Source organism: Pipistrellus kuhlii, unplaced genomic scaffold (assembly GCF_014108245.1).
Source record: "Pipistrellus kuhlii isolate mPipKuh1 unplaced genomic scaffold, mPipKuh1.p scaffold_m20_p_6, whole genome shotgun sequence".
Classification (NCBI taxonomy): Eukaryota; Metazoa; Chordata; class Mammalia; order Chiroptera; family Vespertilionidae; genus Pipistrellus; species Pipistrellus kuhlii.
The window spans coordinates 25,873,453-25,890,161 of record NW_023425562.1 but is presented as its reverse complement, the minus strand read 5'-3'; the positions used below and the strand labels follow the sequence as shown (position 1 = coordinate 25,890,161).

The 16,709-nt window shown below is 46.0% G+C and overlaps 1 protein-coding gene across 2 annotated transcripts in view; it reads right to left on the bottom strand.

Moving 5' to 3' along the window:
• The window catches only part of ALDH1L1 (aldehyde dehydrogenase 1 family member L1), a 40,182-nt gene extending 39,305 nt beyond the window's left edge, over positions 1-877 (bottom strand). Inside the window, exon 1 of one of the 2 annotated variants that reach the window (XM_045574293.1) lies at positions 832-877. The gene's annotated coding sequence lies outside the window, so the exon portion shown is untranslated. Of the gene's footprint in view, positions 1-588; positions 732-831 lie in introns of those variants that run through there. The other variant, XM_045574294.1, reaches the window with a different exon arrangement.
• Between the last annotated feature and the right edge of the window lie 15,832 nt (positions 878-16,709).

Genomic DNA, 16,709 nt, shown 5'->3' with positions numbered 1-16,709 from the left:
CCAGAGCCCACACCTGTTAACCCCCAGTCTGGGAACACTTGTAAATTCCATCTCTGTCCGCACAGCTAGGCAGGTGCCAAATGAGGGGCCCCAACAGGAATGGGCGGGGCCTGGGCTCTGAGTGGGGCAAACCCAAGAATTAAGTCGTGGGGTCCAGGCTCCTCTGGCACAGAACCAACAATAAGATAGTTTTCACAGTCCCTAGAATAGGGTATGGAACTTAGAAAAGGGGGCTTGCTGTCCCTCTATCACCCACCGTCCCTGTCTTGCTCCTTTTCTTTCCAAACCTGTTTTCTCTTCTGTAAACAAGGAACATAACCCTACCCAAGGGCTTGAGGTTCTGCCCAGGAACCCTACCTAGCCCCTTGCGGAGGCGAGGGGGGGGAGGGGGGAGAAGAGGGGGGGGAGGACTTTAGCCTAAAGACCCCACACCAGGCTGGAGGCTCCGCTGCCCCAAAGGAAACCCCGAACCCAGACCCCAGGACCCCACATTCCCACCGTGAGGCTTGTAAGCTCCCCCAGAGCCTCGAGCTGGAGCCCCTGGTTTCCTGGGGAGAAGGGCGGACCGGGGTGCGCGGGGTCTCACCTGGCTCGGAGGGAAGGAGCGGCAGCGGTCGCCGGCCTGGAGGGACCCCTGAGAGCAGGGCTCCTGGCGCGGGTCTGACGCAGGCTGCCCTGGGAGGAGGAGAGGTGGGACCTGCAGCAGCCAGTCCAGCCACGGCCAAGGCCAGTGCCCGGGAGGGGAGGCGCCGGGAGGGGGGCGGGGGGCGGGGGGCGGGACGCGGAGTGGCTGGAACCCAATCTGGACGGCGGTGGGGAGGACTCACTCACCTTCTCCGGGTCTGCTCGCTATGGCTTCTTCCAGAATTCACCGGAAAACTCTTGCCAACCCCGGCAGTGTGCACCCTCTCACTCAAAAAACAAAGCGTCCAGTTCCTGCCAGGTGCTGTGGACACAGGTAGAATCAACCCAAACCCTCGCCGCTGAGCCTCCTCCGTGCACCTGGGAGAGGGGTGCACCGCGCACCTTGGTTCTTAGGGGTTTCTGCAGCTCAGGGCCGGCCCGCCCTTCTGGGCAATTCCCCTCCCAGCTCGGAGGCCACCTCCTCTGGATGCCACGACCCCTCCCTCTGGCTCCCAACCTGACCAATCCGGTCTCAGGCAGGGCTATCTGTTTCCCTCTGGACCAAAAAACAATTCAGGGGGGAAAAAACGCGGAGGCGAGAACAAACCTGCCCACGTGTCCTGCCTTCCAGCCCGGGTCTGGACGCCTCCTCCCACCTGGGTGCCTCCACACCGCCCTGGACCTCCCTGTGCCCTCCCCAGCCTTGGGGCTTGTCAGGGCTCTCTGCCTGAATTCCAGCCACCTGGACCCTCCCTCTGCAGTGCTTGCACACATCAAGCTTGCTCCAGCCTCCAGGCGTGTGCATTGGCCTCTGCTGGAGTGTTCTTCTCTCCATTACTACAGAGACTTGCCCTCTCTCGCCTTCACAGCGTGGCTTACACGTCGAATACCTGATGCAGAGCCTCGGGAAAGCTGCTCTAGGTCACTCTGTCTAACGTCCCTCAGCCGCTCTCTGCCACATCACCCTCTCCTACCTCCTTCACAGCACTCACTGTATATCTGAGATTTCCTTGTTCATTCTTTGTTTATTATCTGTCTCTACCACTAGCTTCTGAGCTCTCTGAGGGCAGGAGACTGGTGTGATAAAGCCACCGTTGTGTTCCCAATACACAGTGATGGCACCTTGTATATGCTAAATATGGCTTTATGCCCACATGCTGGGATGAACACCCAAGACTGAGTTGGCCCATCTCTACTGATGGGCTCGTTCTTGGGAGCTGAGCCCTGATCTTCCTGCTCCAGCCTGCAGGACTCCTGCAATCCCTCACATACACCCAACTCTCTTGACTTATAAACTTTCCACACGCTAATTCGTCCTCTTCCTGGAGGGAATCTCATTCACACTTCCGGGCTCCTACTCACATAGCACACCTTCAGGCAGCTCTCCTTAAACACATCGCCACTAGGACAGATTATATGACTACAGAGGGGCCTCTAACTTCCCTTCCCGCACCCCCTTCAGTGGTAATTTTATCACAGCTCCGGGATGATTTGATTGATGATGTGAGGGCAAATACTATTTTGGTCCCCAGGAATTCCCCAACATTTAGTGCAATGCCTTGTGTTCTAAAGGTGCTCAATGAAATTTGTGGAATAAATGACTGAATGTCAGGGGTCTGGAATGGGAAAGTAGTGTAAGCAGAACACTGAAGCTAGAACAGAGAAGGCAGAATAACAGGTGGCAACAGGAACCACCCAAAGGGTGACTAAGAGACTGGACACCCCAAAAAGATGCTAGAAAATCAGAGAAGGACCCATGGTCTTACAGGATACAAGGAGCAGGGAAGGAGGGGAGTGAAAGCAGAAAGTTTAGCAACGCTGCCACCTGCAGTAATGTGGGGGGAAAAAATGTGCCAAATGAACTGGGTCACCTGGTAAGGAAATTTCAGGCAGACTCTTAAAGGTGCTTCCTAGCTTCTCCTTGCTGCTTATATTAGAAATTGTGAGGAGAGAGATAAGCCAAAAGGACTGTTAAATAAAAAGGGACCAAACTTTGCTGGTTTAAAAAAATTCTCAGCTTCTCCAAATATCAAGTGATGCTTACATTAACTAACAACTTCCGGGCAGAGATGCAGTCTGGGGCCATGCCAGGAAAAGGTGCTTTAAAGATGAAGCCAATGGGGTGGCTGTGAAATCCTTCGTTAAGTTCTCAAAAACATCCAAGTGGCACCTCAGAGCAGTCAGTTAAGTAGTAGAACTTCCATGAGTCTTGACATTGTCATTTAGCCAAAGCCCAACATAGAGAAGAACTAATCTCAAAGAGGTGCCAGTTATTTAGAGGAGTGGACCTCCATAAGATTCACGGAAAACACACAACGTTTTTAAAGATAATTATATTGGCACAAGAGTGCCAGTTTGGAGCTTGGACTAAAAGAATGAAGAGATAGTACGAAATAAGGACTTCTGGAACTGCCCGCCCCAATTCTACTGGCAATAAGCAACCCCAAAAGTACACGGAAGCAAATATGGGCTGCATTTATGGAAACAAAAGGACCCCAAAGGTAGAACCAGAGAGGCCCACCTTTGCACGAGAATATCTATATGTGCCTGTCCCACCATTGCATGCTGGGAGGAGGATGTAGGTGTGTATGTTGAGGTAAGGCGGGGGCAAGAGGACAGACAACTTGTCTCTGGAACTCACAGGTCTATAAATTGAGAGCAACTAACATGTACACTGAAGGAAATATACCCAGGGAGCCTCCTTCACATCCAAACCTGATTTGGATGCAAATATTCTGGACTTGGAGCTCATTCTGCAGTAGGATGGGACTTTTGGCAAGGGGTGGGTATTAGGAAGGGTGTGTATGTTTTGCAAGTGGGAGGACAGTTAATAATTTCTGGCTGCTGGGTGAACTCTATGACACTCTTTAAACTCTTGGATACTCCCTTCGTCAAGAGGAGGAGTACAATTCCTTGACCCCTTGAGCGTTTACTGCACTCAGTAACATGCTTCTAACAAATGAAATAGGGTAGAAGTGACAGTATGTGGTTTTTGAATTAATTATTCCATAGATAGAGAAATTGGGCCTGTGGTCAGAAGTGGCAGAAGACAGCTCTTCTGTGTCCTAGAACTCTAAGAAAACCTCTGAATGAGTCATACTGAACACCCCTCTGCCAGTTCAGTTCACGTGCAAGGAATGCTCCTTCACTTCATCTATCTCAGCTTAGGTTCAGGGATTGGCTTATGTATTATCTCTTTTGGGAAGCCTTCCTAGCCCTCCTCCCTTGGAAACTTCCATATTTATAGCACAGATTACATTCTATTTAATAAAAGAGAAACATGCAAATTGACTGTATCTCCACACCCACCAGCCAATCAGAGTGAGTATGCAAATTAACCCAACAAACATGGTGGGCAGCCACAGAGCTGGAGTGAGCAGGAATCTTGGGTTGCCCCCAGCAATGGAGGAAGCCAAGCTTCCTGCCTGCACTGGCAGGCTCTGGCCTCTCCTCAAGGCTACAAAGTTTCAGTTATATAAGATAAACAAATCCCAGATACCTGCTTCCAGCCAGCCCTGGCATCCGCTCAAGGAGGCGCTGAAGAAAAAAAAAAGAAAGAAAGAAAGAAAGAAAAAAAGGAGGGTTTGGGAGGTTGGGTTGCCAGAGGGCGTAGCCAGCCTGCAAACAGCCATCAGTCCCTCACCCAGGCTGGCCAGGCACCCCAGTTGGGACTCTCACTCTATTGGGGCATGACCAGCCTGCAAACTACCACAGGCCCCTTGCCCAGGCCTCCCCATGCCCCAAGGGAACACTCACCCTGATCTGGGACACCCTTCAGAGCAAACCAGCTGGCCTCGACCTGTGCACTACGTCTCTATCTATACTAATAAAAGGGTAATATGCTAATTAGACTGGGAGACCTTCCAGAAGAACTTCTGGACAAAGCCATGGTGGCAGGGCCGAGGCAGAGGCGGTCAGAGGCCAAGAGAGGAGGGCAGTTGTGGGTGATCAGGCCAGGATGGGACAGCAGTTGTGAGTGATCAGGCTGGTGGGGGACGGGGCCTTTGGGGGTAAGCAGACCAGCGGGGGGGGGGGGGCACTTGGGGGCAAGCAGGCCAGTGGGGAGGGAAAGTGGGGGAGAGCAAGCCACAGGGGGGCGGGCAGTTATGGGTGATCAGGATGTGAGGGTAGTTGGGGGTGAGCAGCCCAGGGGGCAGAATGGTTAGGGGCAATAAGGCAGGCAGGTGAGCCATTAGGAGCCAGCAGTCTCAGATTGGGAGAGGGATGTCCAACTGCCGGTTTAGGCCCTAACCCTGTAAACCAGCAGTAGGACATCCTTTGAGGGGTCCCAGATTGGAGAGGGTACAGGCCGGGTTGAGGAACACCTTCCCCTCCCTTCCCCCCCCCCCTCCCCCCCTCCACACACACACACATACACACACGAATTTTGTGCACCGGGCCAATAGTTCTAATATAATTTTCCAAGTGCTTGCCTGTCTCTCTCAACTGTGAGGCTCCTGAGGGCAAGGACATGGACTACTTCATCTGTGGGGCCCAGAGCCCTGCATGGGACTTGACTCAAAGGCACCAGTTGTTGGGTGTGAATTGAGGATGTGCCTAACATGGACAGCCTCTGGCTGAACTTTCTGTGGATCCCTAGGTGGCTGGGAGGATAGTGGGTGCCTGCAGAGTCCTATGTTCTGGCTAAGGGGATGGGGCTACTGCTCCAATCCAGAGGCATGTTAGAGGATGAATCTGCCCAGGGCCACACGGGTGGGTGACCAGATGGATAGAGAGGTGGGTTGCTTTCTGTTGTATAATGATGATTCAGCTTGTCCTTTGGGAACTTAGTAACTGGATGGTGCTATGTGTACCCTGCAAAGGAAACATTAACTTGGCAGGTCTATGACCTTTGGAAAATCAAAACAGGCAAGACACATGACCTGAACTTTCTTTTCAAATTTGGGGCCAGTGTTCCCCTTTGCTCAGCTTCTGTGGCCTCCCATTCAGGTGCAAAGTGAGACCATCCCATACTTCTCCTTTGCCTTGTGAATTACTCATGGTATCACCTGATGTCCCATCCCTTAGAACCTTCCCCTAGTAAGAACCTAGAATTCAGGATGGCTTTCCTTGATGTTCCCCTTGGAACATCAAGGCCAGCATGTGACTTTACATATTGTTTTAGACCATTCTGGATGCTATTACACAATACACACTGGGTAGCTTATAAACAACAGAAATTTATTTCTTACAGGCCTGGAGGCTGGAAGTCTGAGATCAGGGTACCAGCATGGCTGGGTGAGGGCCTCTGCTGAGCCACAGATTTCTCTTGTGTCTTCACATGAGTTCCATATGATCTTCATAGGGGGCATGGAGCATTTGCCACATCCAAAGGAGAGTGTTGAGAAAGGGCTGTTTGAGAGGATTTGTGACCTTGGGCAAGGATACAGCCAACTACAAGGGAGATCCAGGAAATAAAAACTCACCTCATTCTCTTCCCTTTCTCCTCACATCTCCTTCCAGGACTTTCTCGTGTTTGAGTAACTGGAAGTCACAGATAAAGAGGCCGGTAGAAGCCATCCTTCCAGGCCAGACTCCTGAGCAGCAAGCAGCAAGGACAGGAGGAGCAAGGAACAGATATCATCCAGTTAGGAGAAAGCCCACCCAAGTTTAATGAAGAGAACTTAATATGAAGCAATAGTGGCTAGATGGATGTGTAGACATAGGAATGGGTGATGAGTGGATGGGTAGATGAATAGACATATAGGTGGATAGATGAATGGTGCATTTCATTTGCCTGTTTTATGTTGCTTCAAGATGATAGATCTCACCTCATAGCTTTCCTTCTCTCTCTAAACAACAAGTGAGATCATCTTGTGAGGTAGGATGGGGAAAGGTGAAAGTTTGAGAAGCCAAGGCAGTGTTGAAGGTTCACATGATATGAGTGGTCATGATTAGGACCCATCTATACTATTTTGAGACCTTATTATAACAGCACCCGGTACTCAAAAAGGAGGTACTACAGAAAAGTAAACAGATTTTTATGTTCATCCATCGCTAGCAATTTCTCCAGATAATTTCAGTGAAAAAGGGCAATAGTAAACTGCTGTGTCTAAGTTGGACAAGGAAATTGCTGATGGGTGAGGGAAATTATAGAGGTCAGTGAACTAGACAGAAGTTCCTTAAGGCGAACAAGCGGTCAAGCTGGGATAGTTGAACCAGAGGCTGACTGAGAGAACACGTGGGCAGAGAATGAGATGGGGATGCCTAAGTCAGTGGCTCTGGTAGTGGAGGGGGCATAGGTGACCACAGTTGTAAGAAAGCGTCATGAAGAGGTTATGACAGCAAGGACTTTTTGAGATTAGCAGTAGGAGGAAGCATACATTTTTATATTCCCTATAATTGATGTTTTTCTATTTTTGAACCAGCAATACCCTTTTTCATTGCTTTAGTTTTCATGCTTTATTTTCAGTTTACTTTATTAAAAAATAATTACTTACCCAATGATCCAGCCATTTCACTCCTAGATACTTTAACCACGCCGATAAAAATATACATCCACACAAAGAATTATAGAGTGTTCATAGCAGCCTTATTCATCACAGCCAAGACCTGGACACAACCCAATCATGTGCATCAACATGAAAAAATAAACAAAGTGTGATATAATTATATATTAATAGTAGTATATGGCTATCGATGAAATGAAGCGAATAGATGTGACAACATTATGTTAAATGAAAGAAGCCAGGCTCAAAAGGGTGTACACTGTATGATTCCATCTGTAGGATAGCTAAGATCAGACAAAACCAGTCCCTGGGGTAAAAGTCAGATAGCGATTAGCTGGGACAGGGTGCAAGGGGATTGACAGGAAAGGATCACCAGCTTTGTGGGTGGTGCCTACAACACGTTATGCAATTTTCAAAGCTCATTAAACTGAACACTTAAGATACATGTATAGAAATTATTAAATGACTATAAACTTATATAAAATATATATGTGCTCAGTATAAAGTGTAAACCAATTCAAAGGTGGATAAAAAATTATCCTCAGCCCTGACTGGTTTGGCTCAGTGGATAGAGCATTGAGCTAAAGACTCAAAGGTCCCAGTCAAGGGCATGTACCTTGATTGCGGGCACATCCTCAGTAGAAGGTGTGCAGGAGGCAGCTGATCGATGTTTCTCTCTCATCAGTGTTTCTGACTCTCTATCCCTCTCCCTTCCTTTCTTTAAAAAATCAATAAAATATATATTTTTTAAAAAAGAATTATCCACCCCACCCCATCTCCCACACACATTCACCCCGTTTGGTCTTCCTGGCATAACTGATGTCACTATTGTTCATTTCACAAAATTAGAGTCATTGTTACTGTGCTTGTTACTCTGCAATGACTTTTTTCACTAAAAAATGCATCACACACCCGCCAATGTGGCTCAGTGGTTGAGTGTTGACCTATGAACTTGGAGATCACTGTTTGATTCTTGGTCAGGGCACAAGCCCAGGTTTTGGGCTCAGTCCCCAGTGTGGGGCGTACAGGAGGCAACTGAGAAATGATTCTCGCTCATCATTGATGTTTCTATCTGTCTTTCCCTCTCCCTTCCTCTGAAATCAATAAAAAAATATATATATTTTACAAATGCATCTCAGTGCCCCTGAATGTAAGTAGATAGAAAATCTGACCTCCCCGCCCCCCATGAAATAATTTTGTGGAAATTGTCTCTTTATGATCACTATAGGACCATTGTGAAGGCCTTAACATACTTTTCCAGAAGTCATCACCTCCAAGTCAAAGAGAAATACAGCAACCTTAAAATCTGTGATGTCACTAGAAAATTTATCCTAAGTCACAAGAACCCATTTGCATCACATCAACAGGTTTTTAAGAATCATTCTGCAAGTTTATATTTATTTATTTATATTTATATATTTATTTATATATTTATTATTTATATTTTGTAGAAAAATAATGTAGAATCCTACTAATTATTATATTTTTAAGTGTCTTTTAATAGGCTTCTTTTGGAAAAAATTCAATAGTTGCAAATGTGTTAGTCTCCACGATATTTATAAAATGTGTGTTATATTTTAAAACTCCTTTTGGTTTAATTTTATTATGGAACATTTTAAAAACACACAGAATTTGAGGAAAAAGTATGATAAAACTTCATGTTTCCACTATCCCACTTCAAAAATTATCAATTCATGGCCAGTCTTGTTTATTTGTGCCCATTTTCTCCCAATATTAGTTTATTTTGAAGTAAAACCAGACAACGTATCATTCCATTTATAATATTTCAGAATGTATTACCAAGAGACAAATTATTTTTAAGAAATAACTACAGGGGAGGTCAAGGTCGGGGCGGGGGGGGAAGGAGACACAGATACTACTATTTGTAATGTTTCAAACAATAAAAAAAAAAAGAAAGCAGTACATTTCATGTAATGCAAAAAAGAAATAACTACAACCTCATATCACACCTAAAAATTAATAATAATTTCTTAGTACCATCAAACATTCAGTGTGTGTTAAAATTCCCCCAGTTGTTACATATAGTACATTCAGTAGTTCTCAATCAGGCCCACCCACTGAAAATTGTTGCTATGTCCCTTAAGTTTCTTTTAATCTCTCTCTCCCCCTCTCTTTCTTTCTTTCCTATCTTTTCTTCTCTTTCTCTTCTTCACCCTTTTCTCCTCCCCCACCCCTACACTTTCAATTCTTTACAATTTATTTGTTGAATAAACAAAGTGGATTGTGTCGTAAAGTTTTCTGCTGGATTTTGGGATCACAGCCTTTGGTGTAAATTGGTAGCTGGAGTTAAAGACATGGGACCCAGGTTCATCTGTTTGTTGGTGAGAATGCCTCTAAAATCCTATTGCTACTTTCATCAGGAGACACATAATATCTGATTGTATCGCTCTCTTTGTTTAATGTTAGTTGTCATTGATGTCTATTGCCTGATGCACTATTTCATTTTATCGGTTTCACTGGCATCTCCCAAAGGTGACCAATGATCGTTTTTAACCACAAAAACAGACTCATGGAATTTTGTTATGTTTGTGTGCTTCAATTCTTTGTAGTTTTTTTGTTTTTTGTTTTTTCCTATTGTGCAAATGTCCTATCTTTGGCCAGTGGAATCTCTTCAGCAAAGCTCCTAAGTGCCGTTGCCATGACTCCTGTATGTTGGAAAGGCCTTCGCTTTCTGTTGTGAGAGAATGTGGCAGGTGCATTTTGTGCATCTCCTATCCCAGATACAGAATTACCTATTTCTCCAAAGCACCCCCCGAAAATTACAGTTAGTATGTGCTCAGTGTGCTCCGTGCTCAGAGCCAGAACACATTTTCAATGAGACAGAATTTATAAGAAGTTCATACTGAAACTTACAGTTTAAATGTACACCTGCACCGTTTTATTTAACCCCTTTGCTCTCACTCACATCTGTATCACTTTCCTCCCATGCGGAAGATTCCCATCCCAAGGACACCAGCAGTAATCACCACATCCTTTATCCCACACCACCGGACAACAGTGCAGGAATAACTGTACTGACACTTTCTCTGACTATTTGATGACTGAAAAGCATCTAAATTTTTTTTAGTGCTCCTCTTTATATCTTCAGAGGACTCCATTGAGGGCATGCACCTTCGTTTCCTACCAAGCTCACAGCCGATGGACATAATGACCACAGGTGGGCATACCATGGAGTGGTTAGCATACTAATGCACATCACAGGGTCTCAGTACCCCTGCCCCAAGCCACAACACCATAGCAAATATCCTTATGTGCTAGAACTTGTTCTGTAGGCTAGTTTCCCAAAAGTTGCATTGCTATATTAATGGTATAGAAGGTTTTGATCTTAATAGAGATGATCATATTTGTGTTTTAAAAATATTATAACATTTTCACTCCCTTCTAACACACCAATGTAAGAGAGCAGGTGACTTGCCAACACTGGATGCTATCTGACTTTAATTTTTGCCCATCAGACCTGCAAAACTAGAATAGTACTATTGCTTTAAGATTGCAACAAAACAGGAAGTTATCATCTTTTAGTATGTTCACTGATTATCTGAATTCCTCCGTTGCATTTGCCAGTAATTTGCTTGCATTTTCCTTCTCTTTTTTGGGGGGAAGGGGGAGTGTTTTTCTTATCAATTTATAGTAGCTTTTTGTATATTAGACTTAATCTCTTTGCCTACCTCATAGCATTTGCTTTTTGATAGGTGAAAGTGTGCATACACACTTAGAGACCCTGAAAAAAACATAAGAAAGCTCCAAATCATAAATTAATATCATCTAAGAAAGGCTCCTACATTCTGAAACAAGATTCTAGTGAACAATAAACGATTTGAGACAGTCTCAAGTAGTGGTACTGTGCACCTTCTTAATCATGAGCCCTCTCTCGCCCTCAGAAGGTCAGCTCGGCCTGCTCTGTGTAGGAACTGAAAGAAATACCAACCAGATGGAAGGGACCTTTTCGTTGCCCTTGCACTGAATGGAAAAAGCATGTGTCCTTACAGATGGGGCGATACTGGAAACCAAAATCCAAACAAGTCATCCACAAAGAAATGGGGGCGCAGACACAGTAGTGTCCTCAAAGACAAGAACCATGGCACTCAAAATTCTGAGGGAAATTACTTTCAATCGCATATTTTATTTCCAACTCAAAGTGAAACTGAGAGTGGAAGGTGTACTTTTTAAAACAAACAAGTACTAGATACTTTTCTTAGAAGCCATTGGAGTACATGATCCAGAAAAACCAACGAAAAAAACTAAGAAACAGCAAGGTTTGGATCAAAACAACGGGGGGACCAGTACACGAAATGGGCAAAGGTTGGTCTCAGGGTGACAGATCAGGCCAGACAACAGGAGAGACCCTCCACTCGGCGGAGGGGGGTGAGGGGTGGGGGAAGATGACAGAGAAGCGGAAGGCCATTGTTAAGGACTAAATCCTCATTTGCCATAACAGACTCTCAATAGGGCATTTCAAAACTTGCTCCTTGAGCAATCATAGTATAAGCACAGTATTTGGATATACGGTAGAGACCAGCTCAGAGAGTATTTAACTTGTAATTGTGAAATGCCACCACGTGGCAGGCACTGTTGCCAGCACTGAGACCTGCGGGTGGGAAAACCAGCACCTGAACAAGTGAACATGATCCCTCGCAGGAAGCGGAGCCAACAGGAAGTGGACGGTGGGGTGTGGGCAGCTGGAATTTTTCCAAAGGCTTTTAGTACTGCTTGAATGTTTAATTGTGTCCATGTATTGTTTTTATAAAAACAAGCATAATAACTTTCAGAGACTCTAAGTTGGCTCGCCCAGCATTGATTCCCACCCACTTTCTCCCTTACCTTTCTCTTCTATAGGGACTAGAAAATTAAAATAAAGGATTCTCTCTCTCTCTCTCTCTCTCTCTCTCTCTCTCTCTCTCTCTCTCTCTGTCTGTCTCTGTGTGTGTGTGTGTGTTTTTTTTCCCTTCAAAGTGTGGATGGGCTCTCTCAGCTAATCAGAGGGGCCAGTGGGGGTGAGGGGTTTCTGTCTTACATACTTTCCCGCCTATGGATTTTTATTTCTTTCTTTAAAATATATTTTATTAGTTTTTTACAGAGAGGAAGAGAGAGAGAGACAGAGAGTTAGAAACATCAATGAGAGAGAAACATCAATCAGTTGCCTCCTGCACGCCCCCTACAGGGGATGTGCCTGCAACCAAGATAGTACATGCCCTTGACTAGAATCGAATCCAGGACCCCTCAGTCCGTAGGCGGAAGTTCTATTCACTGAGCCAAACCAGATTTGGCTGGATTTTTAAATCCCTCTGCCGGATATCTTGGTAGAAATTAATTTTCAAGATCCCCCTTTTACTTTGTTGTGGCTTTCCAGGAATTTGTGAGACGTTCCTGGCACTGTTCTTTTTCCAAGCCCTGAGCCTGCTGGCTTCTCTGTTGGGGGAATGAAATAAAACTGCTTTTATCCCCTTTTATCCCCTCTCCTGCATTCCCTCCTTAGGGAGGCTTTTAACCATTTTCTCCCAAGTGTCCTTGGTTCGGAAAGAGAACGGCTTGTTATTTATTAGCCAGCGGCAAACTGTTCAAACTGCTCGGCCTTGTTCAATTTTCTTGCCTCAGTTTCCCTATTCCTCCTGTGCAGGAATGTTCCTAGCTTCTTGTGATCCTGTAACATACCTATCCCCGTCTCTCCCCCTTTGGCCTTCACCACTCTATTTTTCCGTGTTCATGGGACATTGCCAACACTGTCCGAGGCCCTCGGTGGGCAGTGAAGAGCTACCCATTGAGGCAAGCCGGCAGTCTCTGAAGGGAGACCCCTCACGGGGCTGATGTACCCATTGTCTCCCCTCTGGTGTCTCGTACGTAGCTGACCCCTGCCCTTCATTTAGATGTCTACTGGAAGTGCTCCCCTTGTCCTCTTTCCTAACCCCAATACAGTTCCTTCCAGCTCTGAGCAGCATCTGAAATTGTCATGTTATTAATGCAATCTCACTCACTCGCTTGCCCTGTCCCCACTCCTTGAGAGCGGGACCATGTCCTCCAACAATGCCTGGCGCACAGTAGAGGCTCAGTAAGTGCTTGTGGGAAGAATGGCGTCCTATGCTCTGACACTCATTCCCGTGAACCTGCACCTGTGAGGGTCCAGTGTACATGAGGCTGATGGTGCCTGGGCCCAGCAAGCCCACCTGCTCCCTCTCCCTGGCCTTCCCTTTAGTTTCGGAGGAGAGGTGTCCTTCACCTCCCTGGGGTTCGCCAGCTCCCTGGCCCTCAGACGTCTAGGAGGCCTCCTTTTATCATCACTCTATCTTTCTCCCCTTACCACCCTCCACGGATTGTTGCTTAGGTCTCCTCCACCCTAAAAATCCCTCCGCCCTTCACCTATGTCTCACCCATCTCCGCCCCCCTTTGTCATGAAAACCTCTGAAATATTGGCTCTTCTCAACTTGGGACTTGAGGAAAGATTCACAGAGTCAGTAACCATTAGGAATTTGTCTGTACTGCTCACAAGTGGGGTTTCATCCCAGAGAGAGGATTCATAGCTTTAGTTAGTCTTACCTCCAAAAATTAAGACTTTTGCGAGGTTTACTCCATGTTAGTTGTGAAAGCAATTATTTATTAAAGAATATAGTTTCAGGGGAAGCGGTCGTCAGAGGCACTTGTCAAACTTTATGTCAGGAACTCAGCTTTGAAGGCTGCATGCCTCTGCCTGGGAGGTTATTGGGCCGGTTCTGGGCTGGACACCTGGAGAGGGGAGAGGACCCTGGAAGGTCAGCTATGCTTATGGGAAGGAGGGTAGGTTAATTGGGGGGAGGGGGTGATGGTGGCCATCTTTATCTCAACTATAAGCACCATCACATGGTTCTGCCAAGCTCTTTCCCTTCAGCTGTGAGGTCAGCAGGCCCCAGATAAGAGCTGCTGGCATTCCTTTAGTTGATTCAGGCATGCATTTTAAGCCAATCAACATTCACCAAGTCATATCCTGTGCTTGTGAGGTATATGAGCTATAGGAGGACGAGAATCCTATATAATAAAAGGCTAATATGCAAATTTTCCCCACCCACAAGAGCCAGGCAGTGGTGGGATGGTGGAGCAAGTGAGCAGAAGGTGGCAAGTAGAGGGAGGGAGGGGGATATAGGGGGAAGGGAGGCCCTGGCTGACCGCTGGCAGTTGCTGGGGACCCTATGCACAAACTTCATGCACTGGGCCTCTAGTTGTAGGGGTGTCGAACTCAATCAGAGAAGGGGCCAAAATCTAAAATCCAGCCTAAATCGCGGGCCGAATGGTTTACTGAATAGTCATAAACTGTCATTATGATGGAAACGCAGCGGAGTGCAGTGATGACAGCGCGGTGCGGGCCACATTGCAAGGCCTGGCGGGACGGATTTGGCCTGCGGGCCTTGTGTTTGACACATGTGCTCTATAGCATTCGTGTAGTACTTACTGTATGTCAAGCACTTTTCATATCAATCAACTGTTTTAAGTACTTTTCATACCAATCAACACCATGCTTCATTGCAGAACTTGAGAGGCATGCTCTTAAGCTCAGGAAATAAACATAAAAAATGAGCTATTGTTTTTATTGTACAACTTTGGGACAGTGCAATGAAAAAAATAGAATACATAATTATTAGAAGAGACAAAGTCTTACTAATTTCAGATATGTTGATTTTGATCCACAGACAACCCAAGAGAGTAAACAAAAACCATTAAAATTACTAAGTAAAGTCCCACAAGCTTTATGGAATGGGATGAGCCTCTTTCTATCTCTTCTCTCTCTTCTGAGTCTCATAGAGCCTCTGAAAGTTGGTGGCTGAAAGGTATGTCATGAAGAGCCAGCAAGAGAGTGGATATGAAGAAACTGTGACCACAGGGCACTTTGGAAAATGTAAAGATGGGTGTTCACGTGGGACGTTAATGTGATTTTGACAACCTAGAAGGTGCATTATTCTTACTGGTCCTTGAAGAGTGGCTGGAACTAGAAGCAAAGACTAGAGGGAGTGGCCCATTCAGAAGAGAAGGTGGGGCTGAGAGGCAGCACATTCAGTGGTGGGAACTTAAGGTCTCCCTTTGCCCCATCTTCCTTCACTCCCCATACCTAATCCCACTTCTAATAGCACTTCTTGATTTTGCTTTGGAAAACTGCAGGTCCACATTGCATGCAGTCATGGTGAAAAATCAGCCAGGGCATTTCCTAGGAAATAAGCCAGGGAGACTCTGGGTCCCCAGGAATCTGACTCCATTGTGGCTGCCCTGTGCCCCCTGAGAAGAGTATTCGCCAGGTCTTCAGTGGGCACTGACCTCACTCCGGTTCTGAAGAGCTGATTGGTCACTTTTTCTTTGATTCGGTGAGCTATCCGACCCCCTCTTTGATTCTTGTTCCAGTCAACCAGACACAGTTCCTGTTGCTTCCAATGAAAGAACTGCCCATGGCAGCCGAGCAGTGAGGCTCCTGGGAAAACGGAGGGTGACACATGCCAGGCTCTGGGTCACGGACCATCAATATCTCATTGTCTTTACATAAAATCCACATAAATCTAGCAATTGTTACCCCAATTTGCAGATGAGAAATGGCTTGATCAATGTCACTGCAAGTGAATGACAGAGAGAAAGTCGTAATCTAGGTTCTGTGTCCTATGGTGTGTAAATGGATTTCTCCAGACTCTGTAGCATATGCTCAGGAGCTTGCCAGGTCGCCAGCCACCTCGAGGCAGGTGTTTGTTCACCAACCAGTTCAGGCCTCCCTTACCTCCCCGCTTCTCCCAATGCAGGACCTACTCTGCAGAGAGGCCTTGGATGGCATCCGGCTTTCATAAAGTCCCAGTCAGGGCTTACTCCTGAAACAGTTGTGTCATTCGGCATTTTGACAAAAAAAAAAAAAAAAAAAAAAAAAAAAAGAAACAATTTGGTCATGGTTTCATTTCCATATCTCTTTCGTTCTAATCACAATCTTTCCAAAATTGTGTTTCCACATTTTTACTACTTGCTTTCCCATTTGGAAGTCTGATTTTCAAGCGCACCCAGAGGACTCATGTATACAATTTAGTTCTTTGTCCATAATTAAAGTCAGTTAGGCTGGCAGCATTTCCCAGGGAGGCCAGAGTGCTCGTTGGCCACATTGGAAAATGGACTGTTTGACAGAGAGTCTACGGGCTGCCCTCCCAGCTCTCCAGGACTTGCGGCCAACAGAGCTGTGAGGGCTGAGCAGTGCTGGCGCCTGGGAGTGGGGGGGCAGCCCCCAGTCTTTCTCCCTCCTGGCTCAGATAGAGTTGACCATCATTCCAGACTTGGCATGAGCCCCAGCTGCACCACTGCCTAGCTGGGAGATCTCAACCAGGTTACTTCATTTCACTGAGTCCCTGATTTCTCATCTGTCACATGATTTACCTCTAAGGCCATGTTTCTCCACTTGACTCACCCATTTTTGGTCAAATTATATCTTTGTTTAAATATATATTTTGAAAATATATGTATATTATAAGTCAAATGAAAACCCAGTGTCAGTGCTGTAAGTTGAAGGTATATCTAAAAAATTAGCACAAGTATAGAACATCTAATATATAGTATAATCTCCTCTGACATCAGCCTGTGTACCACCAGTGATATGCAAGCCCAATTTTGGAAACACTGCTCTCAGGTGTG